A 23082-nucleotide genomic window follows, 5' to 3' on the forward strand; every position below is an offset into this window, starting at 1 on the left:
TACTACTACTAATAATAATAATAATAATATTATATTTTTAATGTTTTTTTTTTTGATTTCGTTTCTAAACGTCTCCCTGGAAAGAAATGAGATTCATGTTCAGAGGATTTCTCTCAATCCCGACTCCAAGGCAGGAGCTTCAAAGATCAAAGGTGTTCCTAAGGGTTTTGGTTGAACCTACAATAGCTGAAGTCTGAATGCCGCCTAAAACATCGGGGATTCGTAGTTTTTTTTTTCAATTGCCCTTCCAGACGTCTTGATACTATTCCTAGCGTACCTACTACGATCGCGATTATGTATACGCATTGATTCTCAGATCAATGGAGCATAATTGCTCCACTTTTCATTCTCCCTCTCTCTCTCAAGTTCCCACTGAGAATCTTCAATCTGCCAGTTTTTTGAGACCTTGTCAATGACGACCAAATTCGAACGATTATGTTCCAATTGTTTAGACGTTATGACACTTTTGTCCCACCCTACCTCTGCATTTCCATCCTCACTTGTTCTCACTTCACCAGGCACCTCCTCAAACAACTTTTCAGCACACTTCACTCCAATCTTCTTACAGACCTCCCAATATATCCGGAGTCCCATGCGATCGTGTCTTTTGTGGTACTCTCTCTACGCTAATCCACTACACCATGCTGCATGGTGCGCAATTGACCCTGAGGTTTACCACAAAACTGGCGTTCTGCAGCAATTTCCTCAACTAGAACCACTTTTTAAACACTCGCGTTCCTCATGCCTGCTCTTGTACTGCACAAACAAAAGATTCATTACTCTTAGCCAGATAATCAGCTCTAAGTCATTGCCATGATGTTTCATCAGCCACTTCTGCTATATCCTGGAAGAACCTTCCGTGCATTTTCTTCCTAGCCAATTCCTCTGCGCTTTCACTATGCGTTTAACATACTCAGCCTTTATCTCACATACTTTCTGGAATTTAGGGACAACAACAGTTAAAAGGTGAGATCCTATTTCTAAGCAGGTTTGTCGGGGATGTGTCCATCGAGGGGGTACGTGTGAAACAAGTTCATCAGAACACATTCCATTAAAATATTTGTAAAACTAACACAGTGATGCATCATTGCGGCGCGTAGACAGGGACTGAATCTTATTTGGTAAAGTGGGAGCGATTAGATTGAAAATTTTTTATAGACATTATCTAAGTGGAAGAAACTAGTGGTAGATGCACCAGCCCAGATGTGGCAACAATACCCAATGCATTGGCAGATGGCGGCCTTGAAAAGGTACAGGATACGGCTGTCTAAGATTAGTGTATCTCTAAGTATTATTTACTTAATAATACAGAAAGCTTTTCGACCTATTACCGAATCCTTATAGTTATTGTGTAGCGATATGAATATGCTTATACAAATAAAGAAATACGTGTATACATATATATATATATATATATATATATATATATATATATATATATATATATATAATGTGTATATATATATATATATGACTACTTCATTTAATCACGTACATTTATATTTGAAGATATAATTTTATGCGTAAATATTCAGTATTTAATTCAGCAGTACTCAATACATATGTAAGCTAGGTAGTGATATATAAAAAATATATAGATAGCAATTAAGCTACACAGAATAATGCGCGTTTCATTCTCGTGAGAATTCGGCCATAAGGTTGACGAAATCTCATGAGAATGTAACGCGGAATATTCTGTGTAGCTTAACTGCCATCTCAATTTTCATAATTACCATATATATATATATATATATATATATATATATATATATATATATATATATATATATATATATATATACCATTTATAAAGTTATGTAATATCCATATGTTACCTTTTATAATATATTTAAATACATTAACCAGAACATAAGCCAGAGTACGAAAGCTATTGACGTCATATATAAATTTGTACAATGCGTAACCGTCTATATTTACAGCTATTTACTAAATCAGAAAATGATAACTGGAAACGATAGACAGTTACTTTGGAAAATAGCAAAGTATTGTATGCGTTATGATGTTTAACTCCCACGTTCCTGTAATCGTTACTCGAAGAAGAAATGTTTAAAACCCGAAAGAGATTTGATTTTTGTCGACATCACCTTTTAGCGAAGTTGATTTGTCATGAAGTATTACTAGCCGCAATTCTTGATGTGCCATTAAGCCTTATTCGGTTTATGCCGGTTTCCTCTAAAGGAAAAGGTTTCCTGAGATCAACTTCATTAGAAATCCACATACACATGTATATACTTCTTATAGGAAAATAAACTACGCTAAGCATTCTCAAATGTTCAACCATATGGTAATTTTCAGGCGTCACGCTGCTAACTTCGAAGTGGATTTTTCCGAGGTTTAGAAATGAGTGCCTTCTTGAAGAGGGAGAAGTATACGTACAACCATCCATTAATAAAATACTAGCCTTTAGCGAAAGAGTCAGAAGTGTAATTTGGTCGGCATTTCTAGTTACCGAGATACGAACCAAATCTTTTGAGAATTTTTCATATGGAAATAAAATATATGGCCATGTAATCTGCGCGTTTAATGTTTTACTTGTTCGTTGAAAAACAAATTAAAAAAAAAGCAATGAAGAAAACATCAAATACGAATGTAACGATGAATTAAAAAGGAGGTGGAGGGAGAAATTCTTTATTAATCGTTATACTATTACATTTTTTTTGTGTTTTTTTTAATTTATTATATTTTGGTGTTACACTGTTTTTGGACCATTTGTAATGTGCAGGTTCTTATAATGGCGAAGTGATTGCGAGCAGAGCCAGTGAATGTGAGGTCAAATATTGTCTTTAAAAAGCTTTGATTGTTGACTGAATCAAACATTGAGGAAGAACGATAAAATGTATTGTCTGCTTGTGGAGTGTCTGAGAGTTCGAATTTAAGCGGGGTAATAAACCAGACATGCCACATATCATTGTCTCACGTCAGGTTTTAAAATCTGCCAACAATGTCTGTTTTTTATATTGGACGGGGTTCTTTATTTTCTTTTCATTTGTAATCTTATTACAGGATGGAATGATAAAACTGACACCCTAGAAAAGTCGAGCTGATTCCACTTCCGTTGAATCAAAGCTGCATTCGTTTTTTTGTTGCAGACTATCAGGTGGCTAGGTTTGTACAAATCCCATGAGCGATAGGACTTTTCCATCATGTCTGAAAGTGAGACAATGTTCAACTAGGAAGATCGGAGTTGCGCCGCTGTATGACTCATGCTCTCTACCGACAACGACCAGCAACTTTAAAATACATTTCAGGATTGCCACGCGAAACAGAAACGTGCTAACGGTGATAAAAACAATGTTTCCGGCCACGGCTATGGTCTTTGGTGTAGTTGCACACGAGCTCACGTCTTCGAAATCGGCTTGAATTCAAAACCAAAATGTACCCAGATGTGCTGAAGAATGTTGTGATCCTCTGCTGCAATCAAGTGGCCGCTGGAAGCATGATTCGGCGTCGGTCACGGGTCCATGGAGAATTAGGATTGGTTTCGAAATGAATGCCTTCTCTCACTACCCCCATTTCTCCCCTGACATTAACTCTCTGAACTACTTTCTTCAATCCTATGTCGAGAACGTCAAAAACATGAGCCTCACGGCAATTAAGTCACGCTTATCGCCGTCGTTCGCCGAACTCCCTCCAGCGCTCATAGAAAAAGTAATATTCCCAGTTCTGGACCCGCATATAGAATCATTGAGGCTGAAACGGCAACCTTTAATAGATATTTTCTCTACGATATAATCAAATTATCTGCATTATTTTTTTAATAAAAGTTTAAATTAAAAGCTATAATGCTGTTTTCTTTCATATTTTGGCCCTGTACAATGGAAAGAATATTACAATTGTAATGTTGGAGTGCATTTTAAAGTAGCTGTAATATAACTTCTGAACAATTCGTCATATTCTCAATATAAAATTAAAAATATAACTGAGATTTATTTTTAATTTTGGACAAGTACAGTTTTTGATAGAGTAGATGGGCCTAATGCATTGGAGGGTTTAGATGATCGACATGGCAGAATATCCTTGAATGCAAATTGCAGGGTGTATGCAACATAAATACAATCTATCTCCTTTTCTCATAATATGTATCAGTACTTGAACTCATACTTGTTTTCTTTTCGTGGCAAATATAAAAAATCATCATCCTGGATTGTTTTAACACTTAATATTTCACTGAAGGAGATGAAGATTCGACAGGAACTTATTCTATAAATCTAACTGATGAGCAGCTTTTAACCACAGCAGTGAGTTGTCATTTGCAAGCTTTCGTTTAAATTTATCATCATCATATTTTTTAGAAAAGCCATCATTATCTTGATTTTTCTACCTCACGATTAGTTGTTTAATTAAATTAATATTCCTATTAATAATGAGCAAAATTCAGACTGTATATTAATGCAGATATTTACTATCTTTCTCTTTACATAGTTTGTCGTATTTTGCTCTTTTTTTTACAAAAAATAATGTGATTAGGATAATTAACATAAACTGGATTCGTGGTTATTAAAATATAATTAGGTTCAATGAATAGTACAGGTCGAAACTCTCGTAATGTAGTTCATATTTTTACGCTCCAATTTGCATAATTTACAAACCATAGTTTTATATTAGACAGAAAAGCTGATATTATAACACCCGTAATAAAAAAAAATAAATACTCATACCTTATGACAATAAACAGAATAAAATCGATTCCAGATGGTACATGCATTGTCGCATTTTTATTAGCATTATAATAGGAAAGTGATTCACAATGGTATTTCTAAGTTCCAGGCTGTTGCCTTAATCGTTTTTATTGTTAGATTCACACTAATTCGTCTTACATTGATGTGTTCACTAGCATTTTATACTTGTCATTTATCAGTGTTGGTACTCGATTCACGGTAAAAAAAAACAATTGTAAATATCGACGAAGACCTACACGCGTAAAACCGAAAATGTTTACGGATAACGGTTTATTCTTTATGGATTCGATGTTGGCAGGTGAGGTACCTATTTTATTTTTTCAAAAGTATAATCAAACCAAATCCGGCTTATAACAACCCCTCATGTATATCATTCAAACACGCAGTTCAGCCTAGCTTTGTTCAAGCCCTATGCACTGTTCATAACTTTATGTGCATATGTATATAAATATATTAAAAAGTTTAACATATCCAGGTAAACTACATCTAAAATTCCAAGTATTTAGATCAAAAATTTGCGAAAGTTTTTGGTAGAAGCTGCAAAGTTCAACTTTTAAACTTTGACATCTTGGTAGCCAAATCCCCCCTCTCCACCGAAAAACTAATTAACAAGCTTGCTTCAATATTGAATACTTTTTATGTAATGTATCAAAAGTCCAAACTAAAACTTAGCTGGATATTTTGCTAGATACCACAAAGGTAAACTCTTTGGAACTTTGACTTGTTGGTAGCCAAATCCTCAGCCAAAAACCGATTAAAAAGCTGAATACACTTTATGTAGAATTTCAAATGTTTAGACCAAAATGTTGCTGACTACTTTGGGAGAGACTACAACGTTCAATTTAAAAATAAATGAACCTCAATTTTTACCACTTGGTATTTAGATTTGGGGGGAGGGCTCAACTCGACTCAAAAATTTAGATCCATGTCCAAGTAACCTACATCTAAATTTCCAAGTGTTTAGACTACAAAATTGGCAGAGTAGTTTGGTAGATTTTACAAGGTCACCTTGTTCAAATTGTATCCCTTGACAGCCAGATTTCTGCCGATAATCGATTAAAAGATATCTCAAATATCCCTACACCTTATGTCTAATCTCGAGTCTGTAGACTAAAAATTGACAAACTAACACGCACAGAAACACACAATTTCACTTTTATAGATATATAGATATGGTTAAGTCACAATTTTAGTAATTCAAACTTGCTTTATAGCTTCAGAATTCAATCATTTTTAGACCACATTTCAAACTATTACAGTTTTTACATCACTTCCCCAGCTATATCGTGAATAAATCAATTTTTGGGCAGTAAAACAAAAGTTACGATGAATTTACTGGTGCTCAAAATCGTAAGCAGGAAGGCGACATTTTTTATGACTGGTTTTCATAGTAATCACGTGGCTTCAGCGATTAGTGTTGCTATTATTCACCGCTCCCGCGAAAAACAAGTGAAAACGATTGAATGAAAGCAGACGAGTGACTTACATTGTTATTATGGCGGGAATGAGACTGAATTTAAATAAAGAACAAGTAAATTTATTGGAAGCCTGAAAAATCATGGATTACAATAGAAAAATGCGAGCATGAAAAGTAATATGATTAAGCATACACATGGAAAAGAAAAGGGCAAGGTATTCTAGTAAAAAGTATAATAAATTTATAACTAAAAATATTGCAGCATAAATATTTTTTATTCAATTTAACACTATATAATCAATCTTTAATGCTGCAATATTTAAAGTTATACATTTATATTTTTCCTATGATAACATGTTGTTTTCTTTTCAATGTTTTCGCTTAACCATATTACGTTTCGCATTTTCTATTGTAATTCTAATATATCGTTACCTTTGATGTAGCAAGCACAATAATGTTTATCAAGCTTAGTTTCGATATTTATATGTTTCAAAGATTGTCCTCACCGAAATGCTTATTGACGATACGTTTCTATTCACTGTCGAAATATTTTTTTTACAATTCCGTCATACCTCTGGCCTTTCTCTGATTGAAATGTTTGGAAGAGGGAACTATTCCTAAATTGCAGTCGTCCTTCGTCTTTTATTTAAGCCTCTCTAAGGACTACTCGCTTTGATTTCAAAACCAGCATCATTCAAATCTATGCCAACACATCATGACAAAAAATAAATAAATCAAAGCAAAATTTTTAAGTGATTACCGTTGATTTTGACATGAAATTTATCAGATTATTTATCATTGATGTGTAGGATAAAGTAGCCTCTGAGCACAAACGGTTATTATGAGAATATTTTAGTAAATAGTTCTCGCAATCTCACACGTTTCTTCAACTAGTAAATAAAGTATGAATCAACTGGCATTGATAGTCATGAGTTTTCTTTATACAACACATATACAAGAATATATCTCTTATTAAAAATAGAGCTTAAATAATTACCCGTCATCTTGTACTGATATACTATCTGATCATTTACATGGAGTTTCGTTACAGGTTATACCCTTTAGAACACAGAAGTTATGTAAAGTTGAACCTAGTGAGCATTAAAATGGTTGCCCATTTGGAAATACCAGGTATCGTTTTCCATCGTTTAGAGTTATCCCCGTCGTTGTAATAAAGCAATGTTGACTCCAAAGATATAAGGGTTTTGATTATGCAACCATTACTCTAAAATTACGCGGGAGCACCTTTGTGACCTTTTGGCCAAGATCAAAGTGTAGTATCTGTTCCGGCAGATGCTGCACTTAAGATAATTTGTACCAGTCAATGGAGGGGAAACCCTCTATACTGGGACAATTATTATTTTTGGTAACCAGAGTGACCCCTTTTAGGGGAGCTGGTTTTTACCTCACATTAAAAACGGCCTTGTGCCTAATTTGCTCAGTGGGGGAGCAAATAAATACCATCTGTTCCGGCAGATGCTGCACTTAAGATAATTTGTACTAGTCAATGGAGGGGAAACCCTCTATACTGGGACAATTATTATTTTTGGTAACCAGAGTGACCCCTTTTAGGGGAGCTGGTTTTCACCTCACATTAAAAACGGCCTTGTGCCTAATTTGCTCAGTGGGGAAGCAAATAAACACCATCTGTTCCGGCAGATGCTGCACTTAAGATAATTTTTACCAGTCAATGGAGGGGAAACCCTCTATACTGGGACAATTATTATTTTTGGTAACCAGAGTGCCCCCTTTTTGCCTACTTTTAGGGGAGCTGGTTTTTACCTCACATTAAAAACGGCCTTGTGCCTAATTTGCTCAGTGGGGGAGCAAATAAATACCATCTGTTCCGGCAGATACTGCAAGCTATGACTAGCTATGACTAGCAAAGACCAGATGTGGGGGCAACCCCACATACCTGACCTTTAACCAGCTCCCATTTCCCACCTCTCGGGAGCTGGTCCCCTTTTTTCCCTTCCCCCTCCCTTCACTCCTCACATTAAAAATTGGCCTTGTGCCTAATTTACTCGGTGGGGGAGCAAATAAATACCATCTGTTCCGGCAGATGCTGCAATCAAAGATAATTACCCTTATTGCAATCTTCTGGCCCATGAAGAGGCAACTCTCATACCAGTAGGCGCTCACAATCCAGCTCCCATTTCCCACCTCTCGGAAGCTAGTCCCCTTTTGCCCTTCTCCCTCTCAACATTTAAAAAAAAAACGATCTTGTGCCTAATTTGTCCAGTGGGGAAGTAAATAAACACAACTACTACTCTAAAATTACACGACTAATTAACATCGTCATTGTTTCTCAATCTGGACGGAGTCCATGCGTATTAGATGGTGTTTGTTTTTTTTTACAATCGTAGAAAACATGTATTAGCATTTTTTAATAAATAAATAATACGTAATAGTATAATCACAATTACAATACTTTATAAATAATGGAAACGATCTTAGCAATATTGATAACACCCTTATGAGCAGCTACCTAAATAAAGCGGCAGGAAATGTGAGATACAACATTATTATGCCGACTACTTAACTTTCCTACTTTCAACTTATGAAACTTTTTAGTATGATTGTTTAACATCTCATTTTTATTTTTTTTTTCAGGTGAGTTATATATCCAGCAGTTATTCATTGTTGATTCGAAGAAATATTTATCAGGTAAAACAATCAATCGTTTTTTTTTTGTGTTTCTATTATCTTTATCAATAAATGTCAGAGACGGTGGAAATACATTTTCTTATCTTTCCTTAATGTTTTCGTCTTGCCGGGAAAAGTCTGTGAATTAAGTACTTAAAAAAGATGAACGTTCACCACATGCCGAAAACAAAAAGAGAAAATATAAAATATAGAGTTTTCATCGTGAACTAATTGTCAACTTGCAGTGTGGATAACGTACTGATAAGAATTCTCTTTTCCACTTATTTTAAAGACAGCGGAAATATGTCTCTTGGTGTTAGCATATAATTTATGTACATAACGTGAGCGCCTGTATGGCAACTGTATGCAAATAACCGAGTCATGAGCGAGTTGACACCAGGGCAAGGAAATAAGGCCGCTGGAAAAATGGCGGGATCCTTGTATCGATCCAGTAGATATCTCGCTGCTGATGCATTTCTCTATCTATGTAAGAGCTGGGTACGCCAAAGATGAAGTACTATTGCCACATCTGGACAGGAGCTGCTAGAAAGTACTTATCCTGCCTTGACAGGGTTCAACATAGACTTCGTAACCTCGTAGATGTCCTTTTCTCATCCCTCCAACCGTTTTCTCACAGAATATATGTTGCGAGTGTGGCTTTGCTTTATTGTTATTTTTATAGCAAGTGCGTGGCTGAGCTGCAATCCATAGTCCATTTCGCCAAACTTTCACAAGAAACACTCGTCTAGCTGAAAACACTATCAATAATTCATCCCACTTATTATCCGTGCCTAAACCTAAACGTAGATTCCATGAAAAAAAAAACTTATTTCTAAGAACTGCACGCCTGTGGAACTATCTTTTGTTTTCCTGCTTTCCAGCTGACTACAATACTGTTGTCTTCAAGTCCAACATAAACAAGTTATTGATGAGCCGTTCCACTTAAAAATTGAAAGAATTTATTGAATTGCTATTACTACCGAATACTATATTTTTCAATTCACTACTGTACTCTCTTTACGCCTTATCCTCGTGGCCTTGATAAGTAGTTATGCCTATGTAAAAAAAGTGAAACGTGCGGAGACCCATTATCACGTAAAGGAAATAGAGAAGTAAACGTGTAACACAGGTTGGCCGAGACAAGCAGATTTGTACAAGAAGGAAAGCGTTATGCTGGAAGGTCTTTTTAAATAAATGTCTGTTGTTTTCTATCTTTATTAACTTGCGATGGTGTCGACAATGTTAACACGTGATTAACGTTACACAAGTGCGCATTACTTGCGTAACGTCACGTGTTTACTTGTCAGTCAGGCAATGTTTATGTTTATGTTTTCTGATCAAGTTTGTAAACTGAGGAGACACCTTGTTATTGGGCCTGGCTAACAGGTGGAAAGTAGTAATTTATGTTGTAAGAATAGCAAATAGATGGGCGAATAGTCGCTCAAAGTACATAGAAAATACTGTCATGTGTGATTATGTTTCTTGCTCTGTAGTGGATTTACCTCCTTACAGCGGCATTGTCATTGTCAACGTTTCCAATCTATTTGGTCCAATTCTTGTAGTCTATCAGTGTTACATCGAGAAGTTTGAATAATTAACTCAAACACAACGTGTTATAATCCATGGCAATCGATGGTTTAAAAAGTTACTTGTATTTGCTGAACGAATAAATTTTAGCATTAGTAAAAATAATTAAATAATAGTATTAATTTTTCTATCTAATTAATTAATAGCATTACTTTTTCTATCTAATTAATTAATAGCATTAATTTTTCTATCTGTATATATTAAAACATGCATACAATATGGTAACTTGCTTCAGTTGTGACAAACTATGGATACTCACTCTAAAGGTGCCTACACGTGGAATTTTGAGCACGAGTTGCACAATCTCAAACTCCACCTCTCCTGAAAAAGCGTTTATAAATACAAGTGGCGAATGGAGGTTTAGGACCACTGGAAAGAATACCGAGATAAGCGGAGAGCACATACATCGCCTAGAATCCCCAAGTGGTAACCCATATTGTACTAGCTTGGTTCACTGTTGCTTAAACTCGATGACCTGACGAAACCCGGTGTGTCAACGTGATTATCAAGCATAGAGTATAATAGAATTACATCAGTGGCATATATGTTCATATAGAAAGTTTTAATAAAACTTATAGATACTTAGATATAACTTAAATATACATATCAAAGCTTGCGTTTTAATAAAAATAGAACATTTATTTCTGTACGCCTTACAATAGGCGTGGTTTGTTTATGATAGAAATATAATTATATATATATATATATATATATATATATATATATATTTATATGTCAAATTTTATTCATTCAATGAATTTAAAAAATTATGACGTGAAATGTTTAAATTTCAAATCAAAAGATTTTTATTCTATATAAGACAAAGAATACGTTTGAAATATTATAACTCCTTATCCTATAAAATTTCGATGTTTAACATCTCTTCAGAAGAGAACATATTAGCAAATAGTTATTATGTGTTTACACCTCATGTGGTAAAGTCAGTGAGACATGGAAAATCACAATTACAATTTGTTTAAGTATTTTAATGTCAGATAATGGAAGTTAATGAAAAGGATATAAAAATTTACATTCAACTTGCATGGTAAATTCAGAAGTGAATGTCGTTGATAGCAGTGTGGTAAAATGATCCAAACTGTTTTTTGAGTAATCCATATCACAAGGTAATGGTCCGAAGAAGGCATTTTCCGAGAGCAATTTACTTTGTTTATATAATGGAATTTTCCATGCAATTTGGATGCAATTCGGATATGCCATGTATAATATTTAAATTTGTGCATATCTCCTATATATTAATATAGAGTTGTCATTTCATAAGTAAAAAAAAATGTATTTGGGTGGCATCAGCTAGAATCGAAACCGAAAGCAGAACTGTAGTATTCAAAGCTGGTTATGTTACGACTGTACCAACGTGACAGGAATATGAACTGATTAAAATAAACTGATGGATGCACATAATGTGTGAGGATTAATTTTTGTTTACCCCTTTAATCTAGTTTTACTGGTTAAATCGACCATAAAGGATCAGTCCATAAAACCCAATAATTTGACGCCTCCAGTACGGCTTTGCGGCTGTTAGTTTCGGAACAGTAAGAGTTTGAAAATACAGAAACAGCCACAGAGATATACATAGTGGCTGTTATGAATTAGATATGTAAAAAAATGATGACAACTCAAATTATCATACGTCTATCTGATGCAATTTCTAATTTTTGATTTCTGTTTACGAGTTTTGTCATTTCACTTTCGATTATTGTCATTCATTTCTCTTCTCGTCGCACGCAGACATTGGTATCTTTCTCCGTACTTACGCTTCTAAATTGATCGTTGTTATAAATAGTTATTCTTTTCTAAGGTATTATATTTTTTTTATTAAGATCGAAGTCTATAGTTAGTGTTTTACCTTTGTTTATAAACATTTTCTTATATTGATTGTTTTGCTTACGTAATCATATATTCTAAGGGAAACAATTGAGATGGAACTACACAGGCAGCTTATAAAATTTAATAATATAGGAATTATGTTTCGAATTTTAAAAAAAAATCACAATAGCTATTTATAATATTTGCGTCATTTGGATGATAGTCCTCGATATGGTCTAAAATATTATTATCACAAAGTTTAAGCCAATGTAACTTCTGAAGTCTTTCAGGCGCATCTTGTCCACTTGTGCATCTATCCTGAATCTGTAACCAATTTTTGTTACATTACATTGATTAAAACAACTACAATTCAGCATTACGTGTGCAATTATTCGGTAATGGGCGAGAGAACGAGAGCAAACAACCCTGTGAAATACACAAATAAATAAGTACGGTACTTCTGCAGCAATTAATGAATTACTTATAAAGTAACACTCTACATTAGAAAACTGTAGCTTACATCGGCTGAAATCGTGTTACTACAGTATTTTATAAACCCAACACAGAAAAACGTATAACTTTGCATATCTTTAGAAAGTTTAATTACCATTTATGTTTACGTTGGGTTTCACTCTCTGTAGCATTTCCTTATGCTGTCTTACTACCTATTTCACACTATAATTTTTTTTTATTCATGCATCTAACTTTTATTATAAAAACGAGTTAATATTTTATGTTGAAGCCTTTCCTTTAGGAACTATGACCCGTCCATGTATCTCTCTATCTCTCTATCTATATATCCATATATATATATATATATATATATATATATATATATATATATATATGTATGTATATATATATATGTGCATATATATACGTTTATACAAATTTATATATGTATCTATTTATATGTATGAATACATGTATATATATATATATACGTATATATTATATATATGTATATATCTATATATATGCATATAGATTTATATGTATACATAAATGCGTATATATATGTATATATATATATTGATATATATATATGAGTTTGTATATCTATATGGATGTATATCGATATCTATCTACCTATATGCATATATCCATTAATATATACATGTAAATATATATATATATATATATATATATATATATATCTTATATATATATGTATATCTTATATATATATATATATATATATATATATATATATATACTCGCAGCAAGTTCATTTTCGAACACTACTATTACTTTATATAGCATATATATATGCACATACATATACTCATACATACACATATATATATATATATATATATATATATATATATATATATATATATATATACACACAGACCTGATAAAATAAGCAGTGATGTGCCGCACGAAGGTGGGTTTAAGCCCTGCTAGACTCTGGCATTCTTTGGCACATATTGTGCGGACATAAGCGCCACTAGCAGCACTTTTTTGATGGTCACTTCTATGAATACACAAATGCCAGTACAAACCGTCTACTGTTTATACATCCGCCCGGAGTTGACACAGGTTAGTTCTGGCAAAACAAGACTGGTTTTTGCCCATTGCGCTGATGAGTAATTTGGTGGCTTTTCAGCCCACATCTGCTCAGATATAATCTCCCGCACACTTCACACTCCAGACTAATTTGGCGCCCCAGCCCATCCACTGCTTCTTGCACCTTCCTTTTCCTGGTATCACGTTTCAGTCGACCATACTGGTTTCGATCAGCTTCATACTTGCCCACACTTCCCAGCAAGGTCTTACCCCACTCTCCACGATCCAAAGCAAAACTTTCGCAGGTTCTCTCATCAATCTCACATTTTTTTTTAAGGTGGACCTCAAACAATCCTTGAATCTCATGTTATGCTTATGAGCCAGACGTCTTTTACATATATAAAATACATATAAATGTATATATATATATATATATATATATATATATATATATATATATATGCGTGTGAGTGTATATATATGCATATATATATATATATATATATATACTCACGTACACATATATATATATATATATACATAAGAAATATAAATATGCATATATATATGTATATAGATATGTATATGTGTATATATATACATATATAAATGTATATATATACGCGTGTGAGTGTACATATGCATATATATATATATTTATATATGTATATATACTCACGTACACACATATATATACATAAGAAATTTAAATATGCATATATATGTATATATATGTATATGTGTATATGTATATATATGTGTGTATATATATATATGTATGTATTTGTGATCACTTCTTTATCTTCCCTCGTCTTGCTGATTTTTAAAAAAAAAATTAATATCCCATTAAAAATATCACATCCCATTTGTAAACGTATTTATCATCAGCAATTACGTACATTGATGAATAAAAATTTCAAAATTCATCGAGAATTTTCCACAGTATTTTTGCTTCCTATTTTTATAACATCTTTTTCAACTTATATTTAACTATTTTTGAACGGTAAAAAAATCCCAAAAGTCTCGAATTTATACTCACAAAAACAACTATCTATCTTTAGAGAATTAAATATGTTTTTACTTAAGACAAGCAGGAAGATAGTAAGTTGGCCATGATTTAATACTGATCAACAAATATTCCACCCTTGTATATTTATATTGTCATTGCCCTCAGTCAAATAGCTTTTTTATTATCAGATCTATTTATTTCCTGCTCTTGTTAGAGACGATATCCGCAGTGTATCAAGAAAAAAAAGTCGCACTATACATTGTTGTCCACAACACGTTTTAGTCTATATTGCACTGTTGATTTTTAGAATTTATATGTAAATACTGATTTTATTTAAATTGTAAAATGTGAATATTAAATGGTTTTATTGAGCTCTAAACAGAAACATTCATTTCGAACGCGCCGCTGTTTTGCCAAAGAACTAACACTTGATTTGATGATTATTTTTTTTTACATAATCGCTTGACCTAATATTAAATGTACTAAAATCAAGTATCATCGTCTAAGGGTACTCTATAAAGAAACCTTCATATCGAACGAACCGATACTTTACACAAAAATATTCAATTTATATAATATGCTGGGCTTTTTCTATTTATGCAGTGATCACCCTTGTCAAATTCATTTCATTTTCCAGGTTGTATAAAAATATTACTTTTGCTCAAAATCGGACTTTTTTTAATTAATCAGAGTATTTCGATTATCGATTTCGCATTCTGATTCAAATCTTACGTGTGAATATTCCCAGACGCATCAAGTTCCTTCTTGTGAAAATTAAACACCTTCCCAGAAGTTTATTGGCCCATACGAAACTCTCTCTCTTTCCCCCTCTCTATCTCTCTCACACACACACACACACACACACACACACACACACACACACACACACCCACCAACAGAGTTACTCTTATGATATGTATTAACAACAAGTGCAAAATGCGGAAATGTTAATCTGTGCATAAGTTAAGAAATATGGTCTCGGCGTATCAGATTGCATTCAGTACAACTGAATAGATATTTAAATGTTTATTGCATAATAAAATGTGAAATGCCTTTCAGAACGTGATGCACAAAAGCTGATATCTAGACTTTGTTTATGCGTTGGTATTGAATCCATTGCTTTTGTGAAATGAAATAGTATGTAATATTAGAAATGTAGAAATCCGGACATTTTGAACACAAAAATGTGAGTTTGTCTTCTCTTATGTTGTCCTTTTAATCGAATGGCGTCACTATTCTGTGATGCATGTAATTGTGTAGAATTGAGCTACCTCTCTACTTGGGTTGTAAATGTGATCATTTAATAAGCCACATGATGTATGGCTTATTTTAAGCCTAATCTCTTATACAGCAGGACTTACTAGAACACAAATATAAAACACATATGTATATGTGTGTGAGTGTGTATATGGAGGTGCGGTTGCGTAAATATATATAGCTAACAGAGACAGTTACCCCGGGAAATTATAAATATGAGCTAATCAAAATATATTAAGTAAGTTTTTTTGTTTTTTTTTTTACTATTAACTAGCATTTCAGTCCGGCGTTGCCCGGGGGTTTTGAGGTGTATCTGGAGAAAAAAAGAAAAAGCAAGAGAGGTCAATTTTTTTCAACTTTGACCCCTATTATGGCCCCTTAACATTTATATTTTGAGACTCTAATGAAGTTATTCACTATATCCATGTCCAAGGAACCCATATCTAAAATTTCAATGGTATATACCGAAAACTGGCGTATGAGTTTGTAGAGTTCTCAAACGTAAAATCGTTGAAATTTAACCTGTTAACAGCCAAATCTCTAGCCGAAAATGATTTAGTAAGATTTTCCCAAATCTCAGTACTCTATATATAAAATTTCGAGTCTGTGATCTGCAAATTGACAGATTTGTTGCTTAGTGAAATGTACACAGACAGACAGAGACATAGACATTCACTTATATATATATATATATATATATATATATATATATATATGTGCTTAAAATTAATTTATTTGTGTTTATATGTGCATGTACATACTGAAATATTTAATTTATGGCATTGTTTCCGTGCTAATGTTTAGTTCACATTCGAGTATTGATAAAATGTATTTATTTATATGTAGTGATTAGTAGGAATTATCAACACTTGCCATAAAATCTGTGAAGGCATCATTTTTTATTTTTTAATTTATGAAGTGTTTATAGGCATTGTGAATTAACGGATGAATAAATATTCCAAATTTGGTCTAGTACAGAGGCCAGAAGCATGTTGAAATAATAACAAACGCAGAAAAACCATTACTAACATAACAAGTTATTTTGTACATTTATATAACCCTCTAATGAACACAGTACAACATAATCACGTTGACATACCGGTTCCCGCTGGATCACCAAAGTTAAGCAACGTTGAACCTGGTCAGAACTAAATGCTTAATCACCGAAGTTAAGCAACGTCTGTACCTGATCAGTACTAAATGGGCGACCATTTGAGACTTCCAGCGGCTGTATGTGCTCTCCGCTTATCTCCGCATGGTTTCCATTTGCTGGGCATTGCAACCAAACTCAAACAGTGCCGAATCAGGAGATGGGGGGTAAGGCTTCCGCAACCCTTGTCTCACAATTACACATGCAGCTTCCACTACAGGGGTACCCTTTGTATTTCGAGACTGAACGGAAGCATCGTATGCAGACACTTATTAATACAGTTTAAATAAACGCAATTGCGTAGTTTCAGACAAATAAATAACAAACTTTCTTTTACTTTGAGCATAATAAACTTTGAATATATTGCCAAATTATATTCCTAACAACATACGTCAACAAAATCAATACAACAAGTATAATTTTAAGGACGTCCTCGACAAATAAAATTGCTGACGGTGAACATTTTTTAAAGTGATCAAATATCCTCGAAGAAACCTGAGTTAGACAAGCTCAGACCCGACGGTAACGATTATAACATTTCAAGATTAATCAAGAATAAAAGAATTTTAAAAATTCATGGTTTCCACATTAATAATCTCCAAATTTACTGACTGTTTATTATACGTACAAGAAAACGTTATGGATTTGAGAAGCTCATGCCCCTAGGAACTCTCATGTCAATCGAAGCTCCAGCCACGTATTCTTTCTTGTTTTGCTACTAATTTCTTCTACTTAATTTTGATGTAATAAATTTTCTTCGGTTGAATATTTATTCCTCTGGAAAGAAAGTTATATTTGTATATTTGCTATGCGTGTACTATTTTTACGTTTTTATTTTTAACATCCCACAACAAGTATATATACAGGCCAGTTAAAAATACATAATATACTTTGTAATTTTCTTTAATTTAATCCCTTTTATAGAATTTATTAGACAAAATTTAACTTTTATTTTACCGTGCCAATAAATATGATCATCACTGTATATATATATATATATATATATATATATATATATATATATATATATATATATATATATATATATATATATATATATATATATATATATATATATATACTGAAGGGTAGTTCGAGTCTGTCTCAACGCTATCGCTATTTTCATGGCATCTAATCTATAGTTCTCCTATTCCGAACTTTCTATCTGTAATGAAATTTAAATGCAGATTCCATGAACGAATTCTTTCGCGGAACTCCCCTACTTTCGAACACTGTTCCCCTGGCGGCTTTCACGTTTAGTATAGTTGACTGCATTAAACTATAATGTAGAAAATTTTCTGCTGAACCGTTGCTTTTAATAATCAAATTCTACTAAAATTGCAACATAAGTGAGTGTTACGCTTTCACATTGAATTCATTGGCTCTTATCCTCTAGTGGCGTTCAGTCCTATAGAAATGATGCCCCCTAAGTAAATACATACACACACACACACACACACACACATATATATATATATATATACAAATATATATACGTTATATATACATATACGTTCGAGAGCACATATATATATATATATATATATATATATATATATATATATATATATATATATATATATATATATATATATATATGTTCGAAAGCACGTCTAAATCGACGCTTGAGAGGACAGCTGTCAGCATGGAGAGGCATGATCACGATTTATTTAGGATACTACCCGGAAATAAATGTTTTTGTCGCAAACAAAATGAGTCCAGCTATTGATTATCCTAGGATCTGTGCTACGTAAACTGTGTTTAAATCGAATACGCTGTTTGCTTTTATTTCAGAGAATATATATATATATATATATATATATATATATATATATATATATATATTTATACATTGAAAAATTTAAGTACCCGCTGACACGTGTTTCGTCTATATATATATATATATATATATATATATATACATATATATACATATACATATATATACATATATATATATATATATATATATATATATATATATATATATACATACGTGCCTTTAAAATCTTCTAACGTAAAAGCGGCAACAGGTAAGGGTAAATATATTCGTTTCTACGACCTGAAATATAAAATCGAAAGGATTAAAAGCGGGAGATAGATGTTGTGTAGAGAGGGATACAGGAAGTGATAGAAAATGGTATATAAAAATATCGATCCAAAGAACCCCTTCTTAATCTAATATTCACCACTTTTACACACACACACACACACACATATATATATATATATATATATATATATATATATATATATATATATATATATACATTATTTAATGTTTGTCATGGTGGATGTTACAAAATGCAATAACAATTATTATTTAACAACAACACGCCGTCGACCAATTCTCATTTTATCTCTTCTATCGATTTTCTTCCGTTAATCAAGAAGAAAAGGAGTCCCAATGATGTTTCCAATGATGAAGATTGTGGCATCACCTGACGTATTTTCTTGCTGGTACACAGTTCTCCACTTACATTGGCTGTCTTTCGAGTAATTGCTACTAATAATAGTCTATTTACTAATCAATGTCCTCAGGTTAACGAACGAACTGCTCGTTAACATTACGCGCAAGTGCAATCCTACTCTCACCGCTCCATTACAGATCATAGACTTTATTCGAACTGCCCTTTCTCCTTGCAAACACTTACCGCCATTTTTTTTTAATGTAGTTTTGCACTTTATTGTTTAATTCTTAAATATTTTTCGCAATTTATGCCCTTTCTGTTTACATTTGTGACATATTTTTCAAAATTTTTTGTTTATTTTGTTAATCAGTTTGTCCTGTTTATTTCTTAGTTATTGATGATTACTGCATATTCTGGATTTGCTGCTGTTTATTTTTACCGTTTCCTTTTGATTCGTCTGTTTTATTGTTCTTTGTTCAGATGATTTTAATGTATTTGCAGTCTTTTATGATTTTGCATCCAGTTCAGCCTTGCTAATTCTTGACCTGTTTAACGATTCTTTCTGTGTTTCCATTTTACGGGAACTTTCTTATTTCTTTTCCCATATTTCTTGTGTCCTTTCTCAAGCTTATGCTTTTTTTTAATTTTAGTTAATTGGATCTTTTATTTTATTTTTATATCATGTATTCTTCTGCTGCTTCATATTTATATCCTTTTTTCTGTTTCCCTACATTCTCTTCCTTTTCCTTTATACAATTTTGCATAGATTGTTTTTCATTATGTGAAGCCCTTCCTGATTATTTTCAACTCGCACATTTTTTATATTTACATTTTTCTGTTTTTTTATCCCTTTTATTTCGAGTATGTGTTAAGTTTTTTCTTTTGTGTTTTTGGGTGCTCACGTTTGTCGCTTGATTTATTTTTATTTTGAACACAATTACTTGATTTTAGATTGTATTACATCCATTTTTAATCAATTACGTTATGTTTCCTCTCTCCATTTATTTTAGTGTGGTTCTAATTATTTTTTCTCACTTGCTTTTTCTCACGTATTTTTCTTCTTCTATTTTGAGGTTTACAATCCTACTTATGTACATGGTTCCCATACTTAATTAGTCAACATTTCCGTATTTCTATTTTCCCCCATTTTTGGGTAACGTGGCCGTTACGCAAAAACAGTGCTCGGCACGGTTCAAACCGCATTCGGACCCCCACCCGTCTTGCACCTTCGAAAAAGAACACACAAACAAAATTAAAAATCAAGGGTGGCGTTCTTTTTCTTTATTTTTTCTTTTACAAAAAACATGTATTACCGCTATTCTCCTGTCTCACCAAACCTTCAAATGTCTTTCGTTATCACATGTTCATATAACATGGTTCGCGTTTCTCTTTCTTCCGACCGCACGTCGGCCTCTGCAAGCCGATTCTGGCCTGCCTTTCATATGGCCATCTTCTTCGGCGTCGATTTTCTTTCTACCAACCATGTGGTATCCTTTTTTTCTTCTTCTCGTGCCAGTTCGCTCACACTTTTTAATTTGCATATGTGCGTTTTCGGCAAGTCAGCTATCTTAACGCCTCTGCTAATATTTTGCACGTGCTCATATGCGCTCTATTTCATTTGTAAACATGCCATTCTTACTTACGCTTTTCTAAATTTTGTGTTTTTTTGTTAATTTGCTAGTTCTTATTTCCTTTCATGTTCTCATTTTATTCTATTTATTTGCATCAATACAGAAGAACATATTCATCATGACACTCGACGTAATGTTCGTTTGTAATTCGTCAAAAAATAGTCATAAATCATGAGATATAATGCGAAGCTTTTACACAAATTTGAGGCAATTTCTGGTTAGATGCTATCAACATAGCAGAACATGTAATATTTACGTATTAAGATAATACACATTATAGAACATTGAAGTATAGTACAAATGAATTCCGGTTTCATAGAGACACATATACCATCTACACTATTCATAGATTATTATAATTTAATAGTATTGCTACAATACACTAGATTATATTAAGAAAATAACACGTGCAATAAAAACTAATAAAAGTATATGATTAACTAATGCTTTCTTTTGTATAACTAAATGTGATTTTTTTATGTAGTTGCATCAATTTTTCTGAGTTCATTCTCTTTGTTTCTTAAACGGTAATCGCATTTATGTCAGAGTCCGTGTTAGAATGAACGTCCAGCTGTCACTTAAAGCAATGCGCAAAGATTTATAATTTACGTACGTACAGAGTATAGATGAACAGAAAAGCTATGTAAACATTAAGTTAGAGATGGTAACGATTATAAGTATCCATACATTGCTATGTATTTGATTCATATAATTATATTTGTAATAATTACAATCAGAGCGCACATGGAATTGATTATTATTATTATTATTATTATTATTATTATCATTATTATTAATTTATTCTTTTTGTAAATCAAACCTATACAAAACGTCCATGAACAATGAGATTAAAACGAAGGATTTTTTGTCATGCTAATTCATCCTCATAGATACGACATAATCACGTTGACACACCGGTTCTGCGTAGGTCACCGAATTTAAGATGGGTGACCAATTTGGAAATTCCAGGTGCAGTGTATAGGAAGACGTCGACACCTCCCTGCAAGAATTGCAAAAATCTTATGTCGTCTTTTCCCGTAAATGGGGTACACACGCAACTAGAGACCATTTGTGAATTCCATATTCGAAAGAAACTTCCCCCTTTGTAGGAAGCCGGGTAAACCCGCATAGGTTAGTACTGTTCCTATTTCCATTTAATTTGCATGCTCCTTCATATAATCATATACGCTTCTCAACATAAAATGATAGGGAATTATCGTTATAATATTGACGGATTTGCGTTCACGCCGCGAAGTATCATATTGAAACCGCGTCAACACGCATACACGCACACATGCATATATATGGCGGAAGTGAGGAAGCGTGGCTCTGGAAGTTGTTCACCCGAATACGATGTTCAGCATGTTAAATATACACCCTTTGTTATAAAAATTTAATGGAAAAACATATGAAGAAGTTGGTGGGGACAGGATATTTTTATGGACACATAAATCGTAAAATTGCCTTCCCAGTAACGAGAGAGCTGTAATGAAAGCAACCAGGAAATAAAAGAAGGTTATCAAAAATAAATAAAAAAGAAAAATCACGAAAAAAGAAAAAGTGTATCTTTGAATTTTCAACAAAATTTTGCACTACATATATATATATATATATATATATATATATATATATATATATATATATAAATGTAGGTGATACCGTCGTCCAGTCACATTTGACAAGGTACACTCTTGTAAGGATAGCTGCGGTGTAATTGTGAGAGATGGGCTGCGCAATGCCCCACAGACATCTCTTCTAAATCGGCACGGCTTGGGTTCAAGTACAGGGAGAAAAGCATAATTGTGTAAAAACAATGTCGACATACGCGGAGATCACGAACAATACTTGAAATGATCAAATATGCACCCTTATTAGAACTGTATAATATTTTATAATATTTAAATATTATAATAATTTCCGATACCCCTTCCATAATAT

The 23082-nt window shown here is 32.9% G+C and overlaps 1 protein-coding gene across 10 annotated transcripts in view; it reads left to right on the forward strand.

The window, feature by feature from the left end:
* Nucleotides 1–23082, forward strand: part of LOC145263135 (zinc finger CCCH domain-containing protein 10-like) — a 714599-nt gene that overhangs the window by 479436 nt on the left and 212081 nt on the right. For 2 of the 10 annotated variants that reach the window (XM_080120092.1, XM_080120097.1), the window contains one exon: nt 8731–8784. The exons of 7 other annotated variants lie outside the window; for them this stretch is intronic. The gene's annotated coding sequence lies outside the window, so the exon portion shown is untranslated. Of the gene's footprint in view, nt 1–4826; nt 4999–8730; nt 8785–23082 lie in introns of those variants that run through there. One more of the 10 variants, XM_080120099.1, reaches the window with a different exon arrangement.

Source organism: Euprymna scolopes, chromosome 38, assembly GCF_053919585.1.
Source record: "Euprymna scolopes isolate OS-2025 chromosome 38, ASM5391958v1, whole genome shotgun sequence".
In the NCBI taxonomy this organism is placed as follows: Eukaryota; Metazoa; Mollusca; class Cephalopoda; order Sepiida; family Sepiolidae; genus Euprymna; species Euprymna scolopes.